This window comes from Somniosus microcephalus, chromosome 1 (assembly GCF_052327205.1).
Source record: "Somniosus microcephalus isolate GS21.2 chromosome 1, FLI_Smic_1.0, whole genome shotgun sequence".
NCBI lineage: Eukaryota > Metazoa > Chordata > Chondrichthyes > Squaliformes > Somniosidae > Somniosus > Somniosus microcephalus.
Genome location: NC_140987.1, coordinates 60,986,893 through 61,012,641, shown reverse-complemented (window position 1 = coordinate 61,012,641; position 25,749 = coordinate 60,986,893). Strand labels below are relative to the sequence as shown.

The window sequence follows — 25,749 nt, the reverse complement described above, 5'->3', positions numbered from 1 at the left end:
GTATTGCTGCAGTTATACAAGGTTTTGGTGAGACCGCACCTGGAATACTGCATACAGTTTTGGTGTCCATACTTAAGAAAAGACCTACTTGCTCTCGAGTCAGTACAAAGAAGGTTCACTCGGTTAATCGAGGGGATGGACATATGAGGAGAGGTTGAGTAGATTGGGACTCTACTCATTGGAGTTCAGAAGAATGAGGCGCGATCTTATTGAAACATATAAGATTGTGAAGGGGCTTGATCGGGTGGATGCGGTGAGGATGTTCCCAATGATGGGTGAAACTAGAACTAGGGGGCATAATCTTAAAATAAGGGGCTGCTCTTTCAAAACTGAGATGAGGAGAAACTTCTTCACTGAGGGTGGTAGGTTTGTGGAATTTGCTGCCCCAGAAAGCTGTGGAAGCTACATCATTAAATAAATTTAAAACAGAAATAGATAGTAGAAGTAAAGGGAATTAAGGGTTACGGGGAGCGGGCAAGAAATTGGAGTTTAGGTTCGGAATGGTCATGGCCCTGTGGGTAGTGGAGCGGGCCCAGGGGCCGTGTAGCCTGGTTCTGTTCCTACTTCTTGTGTTCTAATTCGGTGTTAGATTTCAGGAGATGGTTTTATTCCTGTTCCTGGCTGGGGTGGAGATCGCTTTTACAGAAGGTAAGTACTGTAGAAAATATAGGGACAGAGTGATCTCCTGGAAGAGTTTCGATCGCCTAGATGGGTCGGAGAGGAATTTCCCAGATTTTTTCTCCCAAATTGGCCATTGGGTTTTTTAACTGGTTTTTCGCCTCTCCCGGGAGATCACATGGGTTCGGGTGGGATGGAGAGTGATAGAAGATTTGAGGTTAGGATCAGATCAGCCATGATCTTATTGAATGGTGGAGCAGGCTCGAGGGGCCGATTGGCCTACTCCTGCTCCTATTTCTTATGTTCTTATGTTCTTATGATTGGCACCCCATCCACCAACTTAAACATTCACTCCCTCCACCACCGGCACAGCATGTCTGCAGTGTGTACCATCTACAAGATGCACTGCAGCAACTCGCCAAGGCTTCTTCGACCGCACCTCCCAAACCAGTGACCTCTACCACCTAGAAGGACAGGGGCAGCCGGTGCATGGGAATACCATCACCTGCAAGTTCCCTCCAAGTCACACACCATCCTGACTTGGAACTATTGCCGATCCTTCATCGTCACTGGGTGAAAATCCTGAGACCCCCCCTCCGTAACAGCACTGTGGGAGTACCTTCACCACACTGACTGTAGCGGTTCAAGGCAGCTCACCACCAATTTCTGAAGGGCAATTAGGGATGGGCAATAAATACTGGCCTTGCCAGCAATGCCCACATCCCAGGAACGAATAAAAAAAAACTCAGGACTTGTGCATCTCCCAATCCCTTCGCCCCACCATTGGCGGCCGTGCCTTCCGGCCCTAAGCTCTAATTCCCCCCTTAAACCCCTCTCTCACCTCGTTCTGCTCCTTTAAGATCTGCCTGAAAATTTACCTCTGACCGAACTTTTAGTCAGGAAGGATTGCAAACCTGTAACTGGGCTGATCCAATTTTCCATCTAGTTAGTATGGGTAGACTCCTATGGATGTATGATCATCCTGCCCAATTTTCTTCTATGTGCTCCGCCCAACCAACAGCAAAAGAATTATGTGCCCCTCTGCCTTCAACTGATGTGTGCATGCACACAGACACACCTTCCGGCAGGCGTCAGTGGATAGCGATCAGGAGCATGCACCTCCGTTGCTTTTTTTTTTTTTTTTAAAACCTCCTTTGTAGCTCGGGACAGAGTTGGATTGTAATACACCTACTGTTGTCCTGGTCATGATCAGCTGACTCAGGACAGAAGAGCGATCAAGCTTAGAATCCTCTACCTGCATGGCTGAATACCACAATGCATCTACGCATTGAGCAATTGGGCTTGTGTTTTTTTTAAAAAATAAAACGCCAATTTATTTTATTGTGTTTTATTTGGATCTATAGCTTTCCCATCTCCAGACTGGAGATCTCCTGTTACAGGCTACTCCCAATCATGAATTCGCTGTGTGAGAATAATTGCAGGTGTGAGGCTGTTAACACTGTGTTGCAATAGATTGTGTTACCATCAACGCAATGAGGATTGTACCACAAAAATGAAGCATTTTTGTCTATACCAGATTATTTATTGGTTTCTTACTTGCTGATCACAGTACACATGGGTTAAAGCGAGGTAGGACTTTAACACGGTCAGCTGATTCATCACGCTGCAGGGAGTATAATTATGGTCTGGTATGTCAAATGCATTAATGTGACTAGAGTTTGTTCCTGTCAAGCAAAAGGGGGTTTAACATGTTAATATGTGTTACGTGCAGGGCTTTGGTGCTATTCTGTCCAAAGTGAGAGTCTCACATAGCCGACTGGAGAAGTGAATATCCTGTAACCGCAGATTGATCAAAGTATTGGGAAATGATTAATGGGTCAAGTCATTCCATTCAATCCAAACATCCTCTATGATTGACATCCCAGGGGATCTTTTAAAGGATTTTGTTTTGATTGGCAGCAGAGTTGGACAAATATATGGTTTTAATGTCCTTTGTTCCAGGATTTCTTCCTAAGAATTTGTGGTAAATCTATGCCTAATTGCAGGCAGAGTGTAAATCTGGAGCCAGTGGAGATACAGGGCTCGTCAGAGACTCCAAGGTAGCATTTTGCTATCCAAGTGTGTGGCCATGATTTAAGGGTCATTTTGTTTTGAGGGTTAGCACAGAAGAAGGGTCTTTGCCAGTGACAGAATAGTAAAGATTGTAATTACTACAAATATACTGCTTGTACTGAATACTGTTCATTTGCCCAAGCTTAAGAAATTTGCCCAGTGGTTTATAGTTTGAGCCTCAGTCTGAGAGCACATTCTTCTGCTTGCCAAAGATGAAAAGATCATGCGGCGTCACAGTTATCTTAAGGATTCTCTGACACCAGAGTCTCACTACATTTATCTGGGGGCAGATAAAAGCATGCTGGCTCGATGGAGACATGAGGTCCGCTTATAGGAGTGTCTGGCAACGCCAAATCCAAGGAGAATATCTAGTGTAAAAATCCAAAAAAGCAATAGACTGCAGTGCCTCCACTCCTACCCGCACCCCCTCCCCCACCCCCACCCCCAACCAACCCAAGTGTCAGGGGATATTGTTCTTGATTGATTATAGCATCACATGACCAGCAGAAAGGTTCTTTTAACCTAGTACAGGCTGGATTATTCACTGTCCAATTTCTTACGAGAATCCAGTTCGGAGTACTTTGGACACATGGATTCTGCATTGGTCCCCTTTATACAGAAGCAGGTTTCAACATGTGCTGAAATATCCAGACAAAACTTAATAAAATTCCACAATGGTGATGTCCATGCTGCCAACATACAATGTGATAAAAGGCACGATATCAATTACAGAGCTGATCAAAGGATATTACCAGGCTGTAATATATAACTGCAAAATAACCAGTCATCCTGTACATGTCATTACAACAAGAATAACTGTCATTTATATCACACCTTTAACGTGGCAAAATGTCCCAAGGTGATTCACACCAAACTACACAAGATATTCGGACAGGTGACCATAAACTTGGTCGAAGAGGTCGGTTTTAAGGAGCGTCTTAAAAAGGAGAAGAGAGGTGTGTAGAGGGGCGGAGAGGCTTAGGAAGGGTATTCTATAGCATAGGGCGAAGGCAGCTGACGGCACGGCCGCCAATGGTGGATCGATTAAAATCGGGGATGCGCAAGAGGCCAGAATTGGAGGAGCGCAGAGATCACCAAGGGTTGTAGGGCTGGAGGAGGTTACAGAGACAGAGGGGCGAGGCCATGGAGGGATTTGAAAACAAGGATAAGAATTTTAAAATCGAAATTTACTTCCATACTAAACCATCTTGTTTGTCAAGAATAGGAAATGCTTTGTATCATGCTTTCACAGCAGTGGAAAATAATATTATAATTGAAGCAGTATGAGTGAGTACAGGGGGCCTGGCTGCCTTGTGATATTGGATTTTTGTTGAAGAAACAGTGAAGATATTACCGTCCTCCCACCATGCAATGGATTTGTGCATAGCCACCGTCTCACTGCTGGCAACAGTTGCAGACAGCGTTGTGCCAAGAGCTTGAACGAGAACAGTACAGCTTTTGTGGAAGCAGCGTTACAATCTGCAATTATACAGGAACCATGGAGAAACCCCCCAGGCCCCTGTTTTACCATGACTTGCCAGTTAGTAAAATGCAGCATAAAGGAGCTATAATCGTTGTGTCATGAAGCATAGCAATGGGCCAGTAACCATGAAATTACTATGGCACTGGCCAAAAATAGATCACGTATACACTGTACAACTCATGCAAAAGCCCTTTTTCGTACAAATGGGAACCTTGATCTGAACAGATATCCACAGCTTAGTAATGGGGAACATAAGAGCACCACTTCATGCCACCAGATGTCATAAGTTCACTCAGTAACTACTTCTTTGTAGAACATTTTCACAGTATGCTCAAGACACCTAGTGGCAGCCAATGGGTGCTGCACCAGGGGTGTTACATCAAAATCACTAAGGGTATGTTTTCCTCCTAATGTTAGTGACATAAGTACATGGAAGTGGTGTTCCCTGTTTTATACTCATGTCTACTTTCTTTTTTGGCTAAAGATAAGGAAAATGCAGCCCTAATGAGCAAGTGACCAATTAAACCATGCAATGCGAGAAATTTTCAGTTTAGCAGCATGGTAGACAACACATCTATTTTACAAACAAATTTAATCTAATGCTCAGACACTGCCGATTTACAGGAAGGGATGACTCACCAGAAGGCATTTAGGTACGCTGTTTGAACTAATTTTCTAGGACAAAGTTCAAAGCAAAAATGAGATTTACATGAAGAAAAATTATTTTGATTCATTTTTGCAGGGTTGAAGCACTTCTCACTGGTTCTTCAGCACACGTCTAGACAGTCTTTCACAATTCAGGTGTACTAATCACTACAACACGCCTTTTACTGCCGTCTAGAAACCCAGTCTCATCATCTTTCACGCTTCAAGTCTGTTATTAATCATGAATAAGTTCCTCGATAATGATTAACATGAGAGAGATCAATTGTTAAATTACAAGGCAGTTGAGGCCAATTCATTAAATATATTCAAGAAGGAGTTAGATATATTTCTTAAGGCTAAAGGGATCAAGGGATATGGAGAGAAGGCAGGGACAGGGTACTGAATTTGGATGATCAGCCATGATCTCATTAAATGGTGGAACAGGCTCGAGGGGCCAAATGGCCTACTCCTGCTCCTATCTTCTATGTTTCTATGCTTCTAAAATTATTGCACAGGAATAGTGATCGGGACAAAATTCTCAAGATACAAGATTATCTTACATTGTAGTGTAATCAGGGCCTTTATACAGCCCAGGGGGATTTTTTGCGCAGAATGCCAAAAAATCTGTGGGTTTTGGTGCCGTGATATTTTACATCAACACTTTACACCTCGAACACACCAGTGATAAGGTCAGGCAGGGAAGATGTAGTAATGTACCAGGTCAGAACCAAACAAACAATAAATCAGGAGCAGTTTATCAGCAGCAAATGGCGCTCTGAGCGTCACTCGTTGGGAATGACAGCTGCTCATTATAACTTAAAAATGTGAATTAGAAGGACTTCTGGTGTCTGAGTAAATTAACCAGTGTGTCACCGAGCCATACAAAGCAGGAAAGTCACTGATTTGCTCCAAGTCTGTGCTGACTTCGTTGTGGGGGTGCTACAACTGATCTCACTAGGAGGAATAAAAATAATTAGCCAGGCTCTTGCTCCCGATTATTCACCAACCCTTGCTTAGTTTGCGTGCGCGTCAGTTACAAATTTCAGGTCTGCGATAAATATGCTCTTGGGTTCAGTGTAACCGATCACGCCTGTAAACATCCCCTACGATCAGGAGTCTGCTTTTACAGCCGAATATTTAGTTATATGACCCAGGGATTGTTGCAATAAGGCTCCTTGTAGGTACTGGATTCTTCACACATGCCCCAACGTCCGTTATCCTATTGTTTGGAAGACAAATTGAGGAGCACTCTAATGAGATGAGAGAGTAGTAAGATATTTCACAGTGAAATTTATCCATTTCCTATTAGCCGGCACAGGCACGACACACCAAATGGCCTCCTTCTGTGCTGCAAGATTCTAAAATTCTATTGTTTCTTGTAAAATAAAATTATGCAAACTTTGTCCTTGATGTAGGCACACCTCATTTTATAAGTCAGTATCATTGATTGACTAGTGTTTAGGTAAAGAGGGAGCTTGCTGCCTCTCACTCTGAATGTACCAGACACAAACCTCCTGCAGTGTGGCCTAGATGTGACTCCAGTCCCACTCTGTGATTAACTCTGTCTGCCCCTGCCACACAGTACTGCCCCCCCCGATTATCAAAATCCACGACAAGGCCTTGGACAACGTGGACCACTTTCCATACCTCGGGAGCTTACTGTCAACAAGGGCAGACGTCGACGACGAAGTCCAACACCGCCTTCAGTGTGCCAGTGCAGCCTTCGGTCACCTGAGAGAGAGTGTTTGAAGACCAGGACCTCAAACCCGGCACTAAGCTCATGGTCTACAGAGCAGCAGTGATTACCGCCCTGCTGTATGCCTCAGAGACATGGACCACGTACAGCAGGCACCTCAAAGCACTGGAGAAGTACCACCAACGCTGCCTCCGCAAGATCCTGCAAATCCATTGGCAGGATAGGCGCACCAACGTCAGTGTTCTTGCTCAGGCCAACATCCCCAGCATCGAAGCTTTGACCATGCTCAATCAGCTCCGATGGATGGGTCACATTGTCCGCATGCCTGATGTGAGACTCCCAAAACAAGCACTCTACTCGGAACTCCGGCACGGCAAGAGAGCCCCAGGTGGGCAGAGGAAACACTTCAAGGACACCCTCAAAGCCTCCTTGAAAAAGTGTAACATCCCCATCGACACCTGGGAATCCCTGGCCCAAGACCGCACAAAGTGGAGGAGAAGCATCCGGGAAGGCGCCGAACACCTCGAGTCTCTTCCTGGGCAGCAGGAGCACCCCCAGTGCCAGGAAGTTGGCTGCTGCTGCCTTCCTCTGGTAAGTCATCTCCCTCAACAGTATCCAAAGCAGTATACCTGGTTGAAAGGGGGATGGCCACAGGGGTCTCCTGCACTACCTGCCTGCTTCTATTGTTCCGCCTGGTGGTCACCCATTTCCCTTCTGCCTGTGCAGCCCTACCCTGCGGTGTGACCAACTCAGTGTACGAGTAATTCGCGACCCTCTCAGCATCGCGAATGCACCACAACCCATCCACCCGCAGCTCCAGCGCCGCAAGACGGCCCGTTAGTAGCTGCAGCTGGATGCATTTCTGGCACACGTGTTGGTCAGGGACACTGGCAGCATCCCTGAATTCCCACATAGAGCAAGAGGAGCACATCACGGGGCTGGGCTCTCCTGGCATGACCTACCCCTTTAATCAATTTAAATTAACTTAGTTCAATACCACCAGTAAAGTAAGCCTTACCTGGTCTCTGGAGCCCTTTGTAGGCCCGCTCTGCCGATGAAGCACCCGCCGAAGCTCTGAGGCCCTGCCTCACCTAACTCCCTGACTCACCCAACTCTCAGCACTCTGTTGAAAATCGCATTAGTGCAAAGTCGCACTTCAAAGCCTGTTTTTATAGGCCCTGAAACAAAGACTTGCTGAGCTGAGCCCAGCTACAGGAGAACCAGGTTAACCAGATTACTCCAGTTTCCCTTGTTAACTGCCTTCCAAAATTCTATAGATTCTGGAACAGTACCCATGGATTGGAGAATAGCTAATGTAACCCCACTATTTAAAAAAGGTGGTAGAGAGAAAACGGGGAATTATACACCGGTAAGCCTGACATCGGTAGTGGGGAAAATGCTAGAGTCCATTATAAAAGATGTAATAGCAGAGCACTTGGAAAACAGTGACGGGATCGGACAAAGTCAACATGGATTTACAAAAGGTAAATCATGCTTGACTAATCTACTGGAATTTTTTGAGGATGTAACTGGTAGAATAGATAAGGGAGAACCAGTGGATGTGGTATATTTGGACTTTCAGAAGGCTTTCGATAAGGTCCCGCATAAGAGATTAGCGTGCAAAGTTAAAGCACGAGATTGGGGGTAAGGTACTGTCTTGGATAGAGAACTGGTTGGCAGACAGAAAGCAAAGAGTTGGAATAAACAGGTCTTTTTCCGAGTGGCAGGCAGTGACTAGTGGGGTACCGCAGGGATCGGTGCTAGGACCCCAGCTATTCACAATATATATAAATGATCTAGATGATGGAGCTAGATGTAATATCTCCAAGTTTGCAGATGACACAAAGCTGGGTGGGCGTGTGTGCTGTGAGGAGGATGCAGAGAAACTCCAGTATGATTTGGACAGGTTGGGTGATTATACTGCATTTGCCATGCATCTGCCCAATGTGGATAAATGCGAGGTTATCCACTTCGGTGGCAAAAAGAGGAAGACAGATTATTATCTGAACGGCAATAGATTGGGAAAAGGGGAAGTGCAACGAGACCTGGTGTCCTTGTGCACCAGTCGCTGAAGGTAAGCATGCAGGTGCAGCAGGCGGTTAAGGCGGCAAATGGTATGTTGGTCTTCATAGCGAGAGGATTCGAGTACAGGAACAAGGATGTCTTGCTGCAGTTGTACAGGGCCTTGGTGAGACCACACCTCGAGTATTGTGTGCAGTTTTGGTCGCCTTTATCTGAGGAAGGATGTTCTTGCCATGGAGAGAGTGCAGCGAAGATTCACCAGACTGATACCTGGGATGGCAGGAATGAGGTATGAGGAGAGATTGGGTCAATTAGGCTTGTATTCGCTGGAGTTTAGAAGAATGAGAGGGGATCTCATTGAAACTTATAAAATTCTAACAGGACTAGACAGACTAGATGCAGGAAGGATGTTCCCAATGGCGAGGGAGTCCAGAACCAGGGGTCACAGTCTAAGGATAAGGGGTAAGCCATTTAGGGCAGAGATGAGGAGGAATTTCTTCACCCAGAGAGTGGTGAACCTGTGGAATTCTCTACCACACAAGGCAGTTGGGGCCAATTCATTAAATATATTCAAGAAGGAGTTAGATATATTTCTTAAGGCTAAAGGGATCTAGGGATATAGGGAGAAAGCTGGGACAGGGTACTGAATTTGGATGATCAGCTATGATCTCATTAAATGGCGGAACAGGCTGGAGGGGCTGAATGGCCTACTCCTGCTCCTATCTTCTATGTTTCTATACAAGTTTAACGTAACTTCTCTGCTTCTCAATTCTATCCCTCTAGAAATGAACCCTAGTGCTTTGTGTTTTTTTTTTAATGGCCTTATTAAACTGCGAAGACATTAATAAACTTGCAGAATGGGCATGTAATTGGCAAATTAATTCTAATATAGACAAGTGTCAGGTGGTACATTCTGGTAGGATGAAAGGGAGGCCACATACTCCTTAGAAAATAAGCGTCTAAATGGGGTAGAGGAGCAGAGGGATCTGGGAGTACAGATACACAAATCACTAAAAATAGTGATGCATTTTGGGAGGACAAACAAGGCAAGGGAATACACAATGAATGGTAGGATCCTAGTAAGGACAGAGGATCAGAGGGACCTTGGTGTGCATGTACATAGATCCCTGAAGGCAGCAGGACAGGTAGATAAGGTGGTTAAAAAGGCATATGGGATACTTGCCTTCATTAGCCGAGGCATAGAATATAAGAGCAGGGAGGTTATGATGGAGCTGTACAAAACGCTGGTAAGGTCACAGCTGGAGTACTGTGTGCAGTTCTGTTCGCCTCACTATAGGAAGGATGTGATTGCTTTGGAGAGGGTGCAGAGAAGATTCACCAGGATGTTACCTGGGATGGAGCGCCTCAGCTATGAAGAAAGACTAAACAGGCTGGGGTTGTTTTCCTTGGAGCAAAGAAGGCTGAGGGGGGACCTGATTGAAGTGTACAAAATGATGAGGGGCATAGATAGGGTAGATAAAGAGGAACTTTTCCCCTTAGTAGGGGGGTCAATAACAAGGGGGCATAGATTCAAGGTAAGGGGCAGGAGGTTTAGAGGGGATTTGAGGAGGAACTTTTTCACCCAGAGGGTGGTTGGAGTCTGGAACTCACTGCCTGAAAGGGTGGTAGAGGCAGGAACCCTCACAACATTCAAGAAGCATTTGGATGAGCACTTGAAATGCCATTGCATACAAGGCTATGGACCAAATGCTGGAAAATGGGATTAGATTGGACAGGGCTTGATGGACGGCGCAGACACGATGGGCCGAAGGGCCTCTTTCTGTGCTGTATAACTCTATGACTCTAAGATGACCAGCAATGCATCCACTATTTCTAGGGCCACTTCCTTAAGTACCCTAGGATGTAGATCATCAGGCCCTGGGGATTTATCGGCCTTCAATCCCATCAATTTCCCCAACACCATTTCCCTACAAATACTGATTTCATTCAATTTCTCCCTCTCATTAGACCCTATGTTACCCGACATCTCTGGGAGGTTATTTGTGTCCTCCTTTGTGAAGACAGAACCAAAGTATGTATTTAATTGGTCTGCCATTTCTTTGTTTCCCATTATAAATTCCCCTGATTCTGACTGCAAGGGACCTATGCATGACTTCACCAATCTTTTTCACTTTACATATCTATAGAAGCTTTGAGTCAGTTTTTATGTTCCCTGCAAGCTTACTCTCGTACTCTATTTTCCCCCTCTTAATTAATCCCTTTGTCCTCCTTTGCTGAATCCTAAACTACTCCCAATCCTCAGGTTTGCTGCTTTTTCTGGCCAAATTATATGTCCTCTCCTTGGATCTTATGCTATCCCTAATTTCCCTCGTTAGCCACGGTTGAGTCACTTTTTTTGTTTTATTTTTATGCCAAACAGGGATGAACAAATTCTGTAGTTCATCCATGCAAACTTTAAATGTTTGCCATTGCCTATCCACCGTCAACCCTTTAAGTAGCATTCCCCAATCCATCCTAGCCAACTCATGCCTCATACCATCGTAGTTTCATTTATTTAAATTCAGGACCCTAGTCTCTGAATCAACTACTTCACTCTCCATCTTAATGAAGAATTCTATCATATTATGATCGCTCCTCCCCAAGGGGCCTCGCACAACAAGATTGCTAATTAATCCTTTCTCATTACATAATACCCAGTCTAAGATGGCCTGATCTCTAGTTGGTTCCTCGACATATTGGTCCAGGAAACCATCCCGTATACACTCTAGGAATTCCTCCTCCACAGTATTGTTACTAATTTGGTTAGCCCAATCTATATGTAGATTAAAGTCACCCATGATAACTGCTGTGCCCTTATTGCACGCGTCTCTAATTTCCCATTTAATGCCATCCCCAACCTCAGCATTACTGTTTGGGTGTCTGTACACAACTCCCACTAACGTTTTCTGCCCCTTGGTATTTCTCAGCTTTGCCCATACAGATTCCACATCATCAAAGCCAATATCCTTCCTTACTACTGTGTTAATCTCCTCTTTAAGCAGCAATGCTACCCCACCTCCTTTTCCTTTTTTCCTGTCCTTCCTGAACCTTGGTTAGACCACACGTGGAGTACTGGGCATATTTCTGCTCTCCGTATTATAAAAAGGATATAGAGATACTGGAGAAGGTGCAAAAAAGATTTACTAGGATGATACCCATCAGGAAAGGTTGAACAGGCTGGGGCTCTTTTCTCTAGAAAGGAGAAGATGGAGGGGTGATCTGATAGAGGTCTTTAAGATTATGAAGGGGTTTGATAGGGAAGACATAGAGAAGATGTTTCCACTTGGGGGAAGAGACCAGAACTAGGAGACATAAATATAAGTTAATCACTAATAAATCCAACAGGGAATTCAGGAGAAAATTCTTTATGCAGAGTGTGGTTAGAATGTGCAACTCGCCGCCATAAGGAGTCGATGAGGCGACTAGCATAGATGCATTTAAGGGAAAGCTAGAGGGAGAAAGGAATAGAAGGATATGTTTATGGGATTAGACGAAGAAGGGTGGGAGGAGGCTGGTGTGGAGCATAAACACCAGCATGGACCTGTTGGGCCGAATGGCCCGTTTCTGTGCTGTAAATACTTTGTAATATTATTTAGTACAGTGATGAAAGTTCTCATCAATAATGCCACAAAGTGACTCCTACTCACCCATAACCTGCTCAGAGACACTCCGTTTACCGTCCGCCAGAACACTTGGCTCCAGCCCATGCCACAACCTTGATCCAGATATGAATGCAATAGTTGTTCTCAACAATAATTGGGACAGACAGCCAGCTGATAAATGAAAAGTACTACACATAGGTTGGAAAAAATGTGGGGTGTGCAAGTATTCAACAACTGGAAGTAAAGTCGCACAAGTAAACTGTGAAAACAATGTGTCGAAGTTTGCTCCCAGGTCCCTTCGATGTTCAGTGTGGAGAAGCAGTTAAAAGGCTAGAAGAATGCTGGGGCACATAGTTGGAACAGTAGAATATTAAGTTTATAGAAGTTATGCGAGGCTTTACAGTCCACTAAACAGATTACACTCGCGAATGTACAATTCAAGATTCTTAAAAAGGTATCGGCAAATTGAACCCCAAGAAAGTATTTACCATGGCCCCACAAACAACTGATGGGAAGGGGAGTGGGGTGGCGGCATGGGACAAAGCTCAGAAAAGGGGAAGTGAATGGACTAATCAGGTACAACTATTATCTATAGAATGTGGTGAATGTTTGGAATGGACTGGCCAGGGGGACAACTGGGGCTGATAACATCATTAACATTCAGAGGGAGTTGGAGAAACATTTGGCAAGAAACTCACTTGAGAATAGGTAATAAACTATGTATTCTGATCTTAGGCTCTGTTTTTTCAGTCCCCTACATTCCTATGCCCCTATTACATAATTTTTCATTACCATACCACAAGAGAAAAAAACAAACGAGATATATTTGCATTAGAAAGGGGATTGAAAAGAGCAACAAAACAGATTTCAAAAAAGGTGGGGGGGGGGGGGGGGGGAAAAGGAGGGTTGAGCTGAGGAAACATTTGAGAAGCCTAAACTGCATAGCCTAGGGAGAAAACAGCAGCAAAGGGACTGACAACAACTTGCATTTATATAGCGCCTTTAATGTAACAAAACATCCCAAGGCGCTTCACAGGAATGGTTATCAAACAAAATTTAACACTGAACCAAATAAGGAGATATTAGGGCAGATGGAGGCAGGTCTTAAAAGGAGGAGAGAGAGAGGTAGCGAGGCAGAGAGGCTTAAGGAGGGAATTCCAGAGCTTAGGGCCTAGTCAACAGAAGGCATGGCCACCAATAGTAGTGCGATTAAAATCCGCACCGACCAACAAAGAGCTATCCAGCCTAATCCCACTTCCCAGCTCTTGGTCTGTAGCCCTGCAGGTTAGAGCATCCCAAATGCACATCCAAGTACTTTTTAAATGTGGTTAGGGTTTCTGCCTCTACCACCCTTTCAGGCAGCGAGTTCCAGACCCCACAACACTGAAGAAATTTCCCCTCAAATCCCCTCTAAACCTTCCCCCAATTACTTTAAATCTGTGCCCCCTGGTTTTTGACCCCTCTGCTAAGAGAAATAGGTCCTTTCTATCCACTTTATCTATGCCCCTCAATTTTATACACCTCAATAAGGTCTCCCCTCAGCCTCCTCTGTTCCAAGTAAAACAAACCCAGTCTATCCAGTCTTTCCTCATAGCTAAGATTCTCTACTCCTGGCAACATCCTTGTAAATCTCCTCTGAACCCTCTCTAGTGCAATCACATCTTTCCTGTAATGTGGTGACCAGAACTGCACACAGTACTCTAGCTGAGGCCTAACTAGTGTTTTATACAGTTGAAGCATAACCCTCCTGCTCTTGTATTCTATGCCACGGCTAATAAAGGCAAGCTAAAAAAGGTATGCCTTCTTAACCACCTTATCTACCTGGCCTGCTACCTTCAGGGATCTGTGGAGATTCAATGCGATCATGGCTGATCATCCAAATTCAGTACTGTGTCCCTGCTTTCTCCCCATATCCCTTGATCCCTTTAGCCTTAAGAAATATATCTAACTCCTTCTTGAATATATTTAATTAATTGGCCTCAACTGCCTTCTGTGGTAGAGAATTCCACAGGTTCACCACTCTCTGGGTGAAGAAATTCCTCATCAGTCCTAAATGGCTTACCCCTTATCCTTAGATTGGTCCCTTTGTTCCTCTACACTACTCGGTGTCTTACCATTTAATGTGTATTCCCTTTCCTTGTTAGCCCTCCCCAAATGCATTACCTCACACTTCTCCGGATTGAATTCCATTTGCCACTGTTCTGCCCACCTGATCAATTTATTGATATCTTCTTGCAGTCTACAGCTTCCTTCTTCAGCATCAACCACACAGCTGATTTTAGTTTCATCTGCAAACTTCTTAATCATACCCCCTATATTCAAGTCTAGATCATTGATATATACCACAAAAAGCAAGGGACCTAGTACTGAGCCCTGCGGAACCCCAATGGAAACAGCCTTCTAGTCACAAAAACACCCATCAACCATTACCCTCTGCTTCTTGTCTCCGAGCCAGTTTTGAATCCAACTTGACACTTTGCCCTGGATCCCATGGCTTTTAACTTCGTGACCAGTCTACCATGTGGAACCTTATCAAAAGCCTTGCTAAAGTCCATATACACTACATCAAACACACTGCCCCTCATCTAGCCTCCTTGTTATCCCCTCAAAAGATTCAATCAAGTTTGTCAGACACGACCTTCCCTTAACAAATCAGTGCTGTCTATCCTTGATTAATCCGTGTCTTTCTAAATGAAGATTTATCCTGTCCTTCAGAATTCTTTCCAATAATTTTCCCACCACCGAGGTTAGGCTGACTGGCCTGTAATTACTCGGTCTATCCTTTTCTCCCTTTTTAAACAAGGGTACCACATTAGCAGTCCTCCAGCACCACACCTGAAACCAGAGAGGATTGAAAAATGATGGTCAGAGCCTCTGCCATTTCCTCTTTTGCTTCACTTAACAGCCGGGATACATTTCATCCGGGCCTGGGGATTTATCCACTTTTAAAGCTGCTAAACCCCTTAATACTTCCTCTCTCACTATGTTTATTTCATCTAATATTTCGCACTCCTCCCCCCCGATAGCAATGTCTGCTTCGCCCCTCTCCTTTGTGAAAACAGACACAAAGTATTCATTAAGAACCCTACCGACGTCTCCCGCCTCCACACACAGATTACCCTCATGATCTCTAATAGGCCCTACCCTTTCTTTAGTTATCCTCTTGCTCTTAATATATTTATAAAACATCTTTGGGTTTTCCTTGATTTTACTTGCCAAGAATTTTTCATGCTCTCTCTTTGCTTTCCTAATACCCTTTTTAATTACACCCCTGCACTTCTCTAAAGATTCTGCAGTATTTAGCCCTCGGTATCTGTCATACACCTCCCTTTTTTTCCTTTAACCTACCCTGCATGTTCCTAGACATCCAGGGGGCTCTAGATTTGTTAGTCCCACCTTTTTCTTTAAGGACACATATTTGGTCTGAACCCTCCGGATCTCCTCCTTGAATGCCCCCCACTGCTGACACTGATTTACCTTCAAGTAGCTGTTTCCAGTCCACTACGGCTAACTCCCCTCTGAGCTTAGCAAAATTTGCTTTTCCCCCAATTTAGAATTTTTATTCCTGGTCTATCCTTGTCCTTTTCAATAACTACCTGTCATTTAACCAACTCCTATTTGCCCTTTCCAATTCATTCTTTCCCCCCCCCCCCCCCCCACCCCCACTTCTGTATGTGGTCTTCCCCTTTCCTTTCGCTTGCTCTGTTCCTGCTTATAAGCTGGCCATCTGTAATATCTTCCAGTTATGGCAAAATACTGCAGTTGCTGGAAATCTGAAATAAAAACAGAAAATACTGGAAACACTCAGCCGGTCGGGCAGCATTTGTGAAGAGGGGGAAAAAGTTATGGTTCCAGGTATTAGAGATTATTTAAATATAGTTAGATGCCAACGAGGGAGAGTTAATGTGCTCGAGACTTGAGCTCTAATGGGCTGAATGGCCTTTTCACATGACTTTCCTTGCGTTATACATACATATAGAATCATACACGTTTACAACACAGGAGGGTATTCTGCCCGTCGCGCCTGCTCTTAGCACGACTCGTGCTTAGTCCCACATCCCTGCTTTTTGTCCATAACGCTGTAAGTTCCTGCTCCTGATGTACCTGTCCAACTCCCTTTTAAAATTATTTATGGAATCAGCTTTCACCACCTTTTCAGGTCAGGTGTCAGGGCCCCTTTGCTATTTAGACCAGTGTCAGGGCCCCTTTGCTATTTAGACCAGTGTCAGGGCCCCTTTCCCTTCCAGACCAGCCTCGGCATTTGTTCAGCAGCTGTTTCATTTCATTTTTGAAAACACATGCAAATAAAGCAGCCACTGTATTCTGCTGGCTTTTGGCGTCTCCCCACTTGTCCACAGTGTCTGTGAGCCACCATTCAGTGGTATGCAAGAAGCTGTTTGAAGCATTTGCGGCCACAGTGCTGTGAAGCTTCCTGTGAAACGTTTGGCGAGTGCCGTCTACCTTGAACTCAGCGGCAAGCGCACCCGGGGGAGGGGGGTTAGTGAAGAGAGGGGCACTCGGATGTTGTACCTCTGAACCATTTACTGAAAAATACAAATAAAATGAAGCTAATATAAGCAAGTTTCAGATCAGGATACAGATGGGAAAGATTTTAAGAAAGGACGTGTGAACAATAGCTTCTGCAGCAAAACAGCAGAGAGTACAGGAAGAGTGCACAGACAGAATGGCAGCCCGCTCCTGGTCTCTAAAATAACAACGCATTCATCCAATGAAAATCCTGCTCTCTGTCTAGGACTCCTGCCAACATGGGAACACAAACTATATAAACATAGGATTAAAAGTTCAGAATTCCTAAAGCAGGAAGATTGAAAAAAAAAAGGTCCTGGTTAAAAAATCCCCGTTGTATATTTTGGGAGCCCATTGTCATCTCCTTCTGTATTTAGCCACCAGGACAACCAAAACAGCTGCTGTATTTGTGCCCTCCACATAAATCTCAAGAAACTACTATGCAATCGAACAGGGACAACATTCGCTGGTCTCAGGAATGATGGGATCGCAGTCAATGTCATCATCGAGGAACAAAGTATGTTACAGGGAGGAATTCTGGGTCAGAAGAACAAGTTGTGTCGCTGGTTTAAAACAACAACAAAGGCGCCACACGATATGGGAGAAGTATCAGATCCACAAGAGGACAGTCTTCTCATGTAACTTCGTAACAAGCAGATAAATATTCTAGCATTAAGCTGGCAAAATAATTTTAAATACCATTAATTTAGTTACAACAAGGTAGGCAAACAAAGATGAAAGACGCGGGACATTTGGTGCTAGACATAGGCGAGGCCTGATGAGATGGTCGTGCTCTTGTGCATTGTTTACGGGGCTAATGTCATCATCAGAACACCAACGTGCTCACAAAAAAGTGCTTGGGAATTGAAGGGAACCATGCTTTATTCATGGCATGATGGAGTAACATGTAAGTGACACGATAATGAAGTAAGTCCCATTAATGCACTAGGTTGTCAATTACATTAGGGAGTTAAGTTTGTGAAGAAACAAAAAAGTTTGCCAAACACTTTCTGCATAAAAGCAAGTTACCAAGAATTGTTATTAATGTTAACATATTTTGGTCTATTCCTGCCTTTGGTAGCTGCTTTAAACAAGTGCTGAGAATATCATCAAGACCCCAACTATTCACAATATATATCAATGATTTGGATGAGGGAACCAAATGTAATATTTCCAAGTTTGCTGATGACACGAAACTAGGTGGGATTGTGAGTTGTGAAGAGGTTGCAAAGAGGCTTCAAGGCCATTTAGGCAAGTTGAGTGAGTGGGCAAATACATGGCAGATGCAGTATAACGTGGATAAATGTGAAGTTATCCACTTCGGTAGGAAAAACAGAAAGGTAGAGTATTATTTAAATGGTGATAGATTGGGAAATGCTGATGTACAAAGGGACCTGGGTGTCCTTGTACACCAGTCACAGAAAGCAAACATGCAGGTGCAGCAAGTAGTTAGGAAGGCAAATGGTATGTTGGCCTTCATTGCAAGAGGATTTGAGTACAGGAGCAAGGATGTCTTACTACAGTTATACAGGGCCTTGGTGAGACCACACCTGGAGTACTGTGTGCAGTTTTGGTCTCCTTACCTAAGAAACGATATACTTGCCATAGAGGGAGCGCAGTGAAGGTTCACCAGACTGATTCCTGGGATGGCAGGACTGTCGTATGAGGAGAGATTGGGTCGACGCGGCCTGTATTCACTAGAGTTTAGAAAAATGAGAGGGGATCTCATTGAAACATATAAAATTCTGACAGGGCTAGACAGACTGGATGCAGGGAGGATGTTTCCCCTGGCTGGGGGGTCTAAAATGTGGGGTCACAGTCTCAGGATACGATATTTAGGACTGAGTTGAGGAGAAATTTCTTCACTCAGGAGGGTAGTGAACCTGTGGAATTCTCTACCACAGAGGGCTGTGGAGGCCAAGTCAATGAATATATTTAAGAAGGAGATAGATAGATTTCTAGACACAAAAGGCATCAAAGGATATGGGGAGAGAGTAGGAATACGGTATTGAGATAGAGGATCAACCATGATCATATTGAATGGTGGAGCAGGCGCGAAGGGCCGAATGGCCTACTCCTGCTCCTATTTTTCGATGTTTCGATGAAGACTGGCTGGAAGGAGTAACAGAGTCTAACATTGTCAGGAATGAATCAGCATGAGCAGAGGTAGAAGCCATTAACCCTGGGGCAGAAGGCCGATAAATCCCCAGGGCCTGATAATCTACATCCCAGGGTACTTAAGGAAGTGGCCCTAGAAATAGTAGATGCATTGCTGGTCATCTTCCAGAACTCGATAGACTCTGGAACGGTACCCATGGATTGGCGGGTAGCTAAGGTTATCCCACTATTCAAAAAAGGTGGTAGAGAAAAGGCGGGGAATTATAGACCGGTAAGCTTGACATCGGTAGTGGGGAAAATGCTAGAGTCCATTATAAAAGATGTAATAGCAGAGCACTTGGAAAGCAGTGACTGGATCGGACAAAGTCAACATGGATTTACAAAAGGTAAATCATGCTTGACTAATCTACTGGAATTTTTTGAGGATGTAACTGGTAAAATAGATAAGGGAGAACCAGTGGATGTGGTGTATTTGGACTTTCAGAAGGCTTTCGATAAGGTCCCGCGTAAGAGATTAGCGTGCAAAATTAAGGCACATGGGATTGGGGGCAAGGTATTGACTTGGATAGAGAACTGGTTGGCGGACAGAAAGCAAAGAGTTGGAATAAACGGGTCGTTTTCCGAGTGGCAGGCAGTGACTAGTGGGGTACCGCAAGGATCGGTCCTAGGACCCCAGCTATTCACAATATATATTAATGATCTGGACGAGGGAATTGGATGTAATATCTCCAAATTTGCAGACGACACAAAGCTGGGGGGGAGGGTATGCTGTGAGGAGGATGTCGTGAAACTCCAGTACGATTTGGACAGGTTGGGTGATTGGGCAGAAACATGGCAAATGCACTATAATGTGGATAAATGTGAGGTTATCCACTTTGGTGGCAAAAACAGGAAGGCAGATTATTATTTGAATGGTAATAGATTGGGAGAAGGGGAAGTGCAAAGAGACCTGGGTGTTCTTGTACACCAGTCGCTGAAGGTAAGCATGCAGGTGCAGCAGGCGGTTAAGAAGGCAAATGGTATGTTGGCCTTCGTAGCAAGAGGGTTCGAGTACAAGAACAAGGATGTCTTGCTGCAGTTGTACAAGGCCTTGGTGAGACCGCACCTTGAGTATTGTGTGCAGTTTTGGTCGCCTTACCTGAGGAAGGACGTTCTTGCCATGGAAGGAGTGCAGCGAAGATTCACCAGGCTGATACCTGGGATGGCAGGAATGACGTATGAGGAGAGATTGTGTCGATTGGGCTTATACTCACTGGAGTTTAGAAGATTGAGAGGGGATCTCATCGAAACCTATAAAATTCTGTCAGGCCTGGACAGACTAGATACAGGAAGGGTGTTTCTGATGGCCGGGGAGTCCGGAACCAGGGATCATAGTCTAAGGATAAGGGGTAAGCCATTTAGGACTGAAATGAGGAGGAATTTCTTCACCCAGAGAGTGGTGAACCTGTGGAATTCTCTGCCAGAGGGCGGTGGAGGCCAGTTCATTAAGTATATTCAAGAAAGAGTTGGATATATTTCTTAAGGCTAAAGGGATCAAGGGATATGGGGAGAAGGCAGGGACAGGGTACTGAATTTGGATGATCAGCCATGATCACATTGAATGGCGGAGCAGGCTCGAAGGGCCGAATGGCCTACTCCTGCTCCTATCTTCTATGTATCTATGTATCTATGCAAGTTCAGCTGTTCACATTACCTCAGCTCACTCACACTAGCTACAACACAATTCCCAGACTTTTGATTGGTCATCAACATTCTCTGTTTTGACAGACATGCCGAAAAACACCACAAGCAGATGGATTGATGTAATCAGAAGAATTTAAGTGATTGTTTTTGTAAACCATTTAATTTTTTGGACTCCTTTCAGTTGCTCGATCTCTCGTCAACTGATGGTGTTTTTTTTTTTTTTTTAAAAACAAGAGTACAAACTCAAAGCACCTTCCCCATGATGGCGATGGAAGTACAGAACTGAACATGCCTCCTCCTCTTTCTGGCCCTTCCCCCACCCAATCCTACCACTCCATTCAGAAGCACTTGGAACTCCAAAACACATCTCACCACTCGGGAACTGAATCCTTTACCTCACACCCTACGAGAAGGCTGGTAAATCGCGTACATCAAGCCCGTGAGCATATCTATCCCTTCTCAGAGAGTTGCGGTAAACCAGGACAGCCCAGGGTGGACTGCACAGTACAGGAGTTAATCAGAGAATCAGATTTTTTAACAGCACAGAAGGAGGCCATTCAGCCCATCATGCCTGTGAAAGAGCCATGCAATTAGCCCCACTCCCCTGCTCTCTCCACGTAGCCCTGCAAATGTTGCCTTTTCCAGTATATATCCAATTCCCTTTTGAAAGTTACTACCAAATCTGCTTCCACCACCCCTTCAGGCAGTGCATCCCAGGTCACAACAACTCGCGGAGTAAAAAAAAAAAAAAAAAAAAAAAAAAAATTCTCATCCTCCCCGATTCTTTTGCCAATTATCTACGCATAATGTAACCAGGATAAAAGTAAATGTTTGAGTGGTTTTCCTCAGCCAATTAAGGACTGTATACACCATTTAGTGATAATACACTGCAGCTGGGAGGAGTATTATATCATAAGTTAAAGACTGCCAAGACTGCACATCATGCTACAGAACTGCTGTGTACCAGAACCATGTGGGCCTCCCTCATCCACATAAACAATGAGAACTCAGCTGCATTAAACAGCCAGCATACGACTAACCGAGAGAAACCACCGTACTCAACGACTGGACTGACAGCGGCCATCATTTCAAACTCCGCGATTGCCAGCACAGGCAGCGAATCCGGCGCACCGACTTTACTTACCACAGATTGCTACTTCAGCCTCTTCATCTGCACTGCTACAGTTAACTCCTGTTAACAGGCCCGCTGCTGGAAGCAGCAAGCTAGAATTCTGATTACGCTCCAAACATTTGTGGTTTAAACTAGAACTGTTCACATCTGTAGGGCATTCCATGAATAAACTACACACACGCCACATGTAATTCAACATTCATTTTTCCAATATCATTTCAAAATTGAACAGAAAAAGCAAGACTGTATAGGAACTTTACAATAATTGGAAGTCAGCGCTCCACCGAGAGCTTCCTCTGGGTCTGTATGCACTGCGCAGCACTATGGGACTAAGGCACAGAAAGGTCCATTCTGCTGATGTCACCCTTCAGATTAGTATGTGAGGAAACAAAAGTGATCTTTAGGGTTCAGTCAGTCAGTCAGCCTACCACAAAGCAGAGGGTCTAGCAAATGTGGAAAGTCAATGCAGTCTACACAACCTGATGCACTTGCAGGGACAAAGGGCTGACTCTTAACTCCCCAAAACAGGTGGGGGTTGGGGTTGCGTCACAGGTTAAAATGCAAAAAATCTGGAACAGCAACCGAACCCGCCCACTTCCGGTTTTAACAGAGGCAGGATGAGGGGCGAGTGATAAATCTGCTTGTGGGAAGTGGGTTGGACATTTAAATATGATATTGAGGCTGCCTGCCTTCATTTTAACAGTGATTCTATTTTTAACTACGGGCGACTGGGTTTCCCCAAGCCTCTGGAAACCCGGCAGCTGAAAGCATGAGGTAAGTGTCTTTACAGCACTGCTTATGGGCCAGGAGGAGCAGGAGTCCTTCATCCTGGGCCAACAAGCTAGCCAGTAAACCCACCCCCCAGGTTAAAATCCAGGCCAAAGTGTCAGATTTGGAAGAAGAAATGTGCTGAAGTTAGCAGTGAGGGTCAGTTATGTCACAGGTATAGTTGTCATCTTCATGCTGCTATATATGGATACAAGTGCCAATAAATGGTAGTCGTCAGCCAGTTTTGCCTGCAGTTTCACACAAGAGCATGGTTAACTGATATTTAGCCAGCACCTTGCTGGAAGCAAATCACACAAGAAAATTAATGGCTATTTTTGAACACATCAATCATATCAAGCTAGAAAAGACAGACCTGCTTTACTAGTAGCCGAAAAAGATTATTCATTAACTCTAATTCACAGCCTCAATCTAGAAGTTAGAAATTGCCTTCACCTACCAGACAGTGGCTACGTAGAACAAACTCAGAGAAAGTAATTGATTCGGGCTCAATTGGCACCGTTACAAAAAGGAGCTGGATTGATATCTGTTGAGAAGAGGGATTGAGGATCAGACATATTTAACAATGTCCCTCAATTATCCACCCACCCCCAAAAGAGATTTTTCAGGGAAGGAAATTAGTGTTCAGTGGAGTAGATCAACAGGTTCTGCTGATTCCCTTACAGAAAGGAAGTCCATGAATAATTATACATGGGCTCTGGATGAATGGGGTGAATGCTTTCTCTCAGCTTGGATTTTCTGATGTAATTATCCATGTACACAGATAAAGTTGACAGCACAGGACTCACTCAGATTTCCCACCTTTAATTAGCAAAAAGTTTAACGCAAGCAATGCATACTGCTAAAGAGAGCCTTCAACAGTGGCCAGCTGGTAAGCTGCAGGTAAAACCTCTTGCACAGTAAAAGTTGTCCATTTTGGATACCACACAGCTGGGACATTGAACTTTGAAGAGACACACACACAAACGTTCTTGGGTCGTCAAATCATTGAAAATAACTGCTTATGTTCACTGTGGCAATGTTTACGTTTGTTAGATACGGTAGCATTGTGGTTATGTCACTGGATCAGCAATCCAGAGAATGAGTCCAAATCCCACCATGGCAGTTTGTGAATTTAAATTCAGTTTAAAAATTTAAAAATCTGGTATCCAGAGAGGAGTGCAACAAAGGTTCACCAGTCTGGTTCCTGGGATGGGGGGGGATTGAGTAGACTAGGCCTATATTCTCTAGAGTTTAGAAGGAGAGGTGATCTCATTGAAACATACAAAATTCACAGGGCTTGACAGGGTAGATGCAGGGAGGATGTTTCCCCCTGGCTGGGGAGTCTAGAACCAGGGGTCACAGTCTCAGAATAAGGGGCTGGTCATTTAGGACTGAGATGAGGAGAAATTCCTTCACTCAGAGGGTGGTGAATCTTTGGAATTCTCCACCCCAGAGGGCTGTGGAGGCTCAGTCGTTGAGTATGTTCAAGACAGAGATCGATAGATTTTTGGATATTAAGGGAATCAAGGGATATGGGGATAGTGCAGGAAAGTGGAGTTGAGATGGAAGGGCCCAATGGCCTACTCCTGCTCCTATTTCTTATGTTAAAGTGACCAGGAAGGTATCAGATTGTCATTAAAAAAAAAAACTGGTCACTAATGTCCTTTAGGGAAGCAAACCTGCCCTCCTTATCTGTCTGACCTATATGTGACTCCAGACCACTTAACTGCCCTCTGAAGTGGCCTAGCAAGGCCACACAAGAAAGCCCACTGCTACCTTCTCAGGAAATCTAGGGACGGGAAAAAAATGCTGACCATACCAGTGATGCCCACATACGAGAATTATTTTTTTTAAAAAGCTTGTACTCTCAGTACAACAATATACACAACAGTACCAAGCAGAAAGGCTTCAAGCCCAGGAGGAAGAAATCAGAACTGTAGGACTGACACCCACATCACTAACCAACCCAGATACACACCTTTTGGAGGTTAGTAATGAGTTGGTGAGGCAACAAGACAAATCATGATTACAGTTGAGAAATGAGAAGGGTTAGCTGTGCGTAGGCACAACATAGCCACCGGCTCCGATGAATTGCTCCACAATTCAAACTTCATGGTGCCACTGATGAAAGAGAATCCTTTGTGAACTGATGAGCACGTCACCTGCTTCACTACACAAGACAATACGAACGAGTTTGGGCAGAGTGCTACATTCTACCTTCCAGTTGGCCGCGGTCATGAAGCAAGGGTTATCTGCTAGCAGAGCACCACGGAGAAGTTTATCGCCACAGTGGTGTCTGCAGGGGAGACTTCGGCCATGCAGGTGCCAAATGTTGTTGGCGCATTGGTCAGGAATGAAGATATGATGGAGTTGAGGCCCACAGTCCAAGACATAATAAAAAAAGGGCAGATTCTGCTGCGATTGGAACACACTTGGGACAAACATCAAAGGAGGGATTCAAGACCCTGCAACAGTGCAGTGGTCTCTGCACACAGATTAGTAGCAACAGGCATGCAGCAGCACAGCTACCCAAGTTGTGGCTCTCAAGTTGTCACCAGTACTTTCCAGCTTCTGCTTCCTGGCAAGTGACAGGGGAAGCACCCCAAGTATGCAGGTCCAATAGCCAGAATAGGACAGGCTATGCCCAGCACATAGGCAGGAGTGTCTGGATCTGCAGCATAGAGGTAGCAGCCAACAGAATTGCAAACAGCAGATCTCCACTCCTTCCAACAGATTATCATTTCGGAGCGGTGTACAAGAACGAACAAGGCACACTAAGCTCATGAACCATAAGGGGACAAAACAGTCAGATTGAACATGATATATGCATGCACTCTTAATTTGCTAAAAGCAAATGTTGAACAGTACAAAGTTCACAGTTAGTCTAACAGGACAGGGCAGAAAAATTAGCAGAGGGACAAAGCGCTCTCTGTTGCAAAACAGACAGTAGCCAGGCAACCTTCCCACTGAATTCATAACTCCCATGTGACTACCACAATAGACAACTCTGTACCATGAAGCAGACAGCAGTCTTCCTCCATGGAAAGTTCATAAAATTATAAAGCCACAGAAGTCAGGGTGTGAAAATTTCCTACTCCAATATTTTCACTCTAACGGCCAACTAATTACTTTAAACTGGCCATCATGCCAGTTCACACCAAGATAGTAAAGCTTTAATTTGGGAAACTAAATTAGTGTCCAGTACAAATGTTGTGCACATTTGATGGCTTACCTCACAAACGCCTTTAGTAGAGGCCTGGAAACAGGTGGTCCACCTGTGCACTTAATGGTAGAATGCTGAGTGGCAAAGGAACTGAAATGACCCACAGTTCTTTAGCAGTCAATGTAAGCTGTCACAGGATGAAGTGTTACCCAAGTCACT

The 25,749-nt window shown here is 44.6% G+C and overlaps 1 protein-coding gene across 1 annotated transcript in view; it reads right to left on the bottom strand.

The window, feature by feature from the left end:
- arsb (arylsulfatase B) overlaps positions 1-25,749 on the bottom strand; it is a 122,051-nt gene that overhangs the window by 70,316 nt on the left and 25,986 nt on the right. The window lies entirely within an intron of this gene.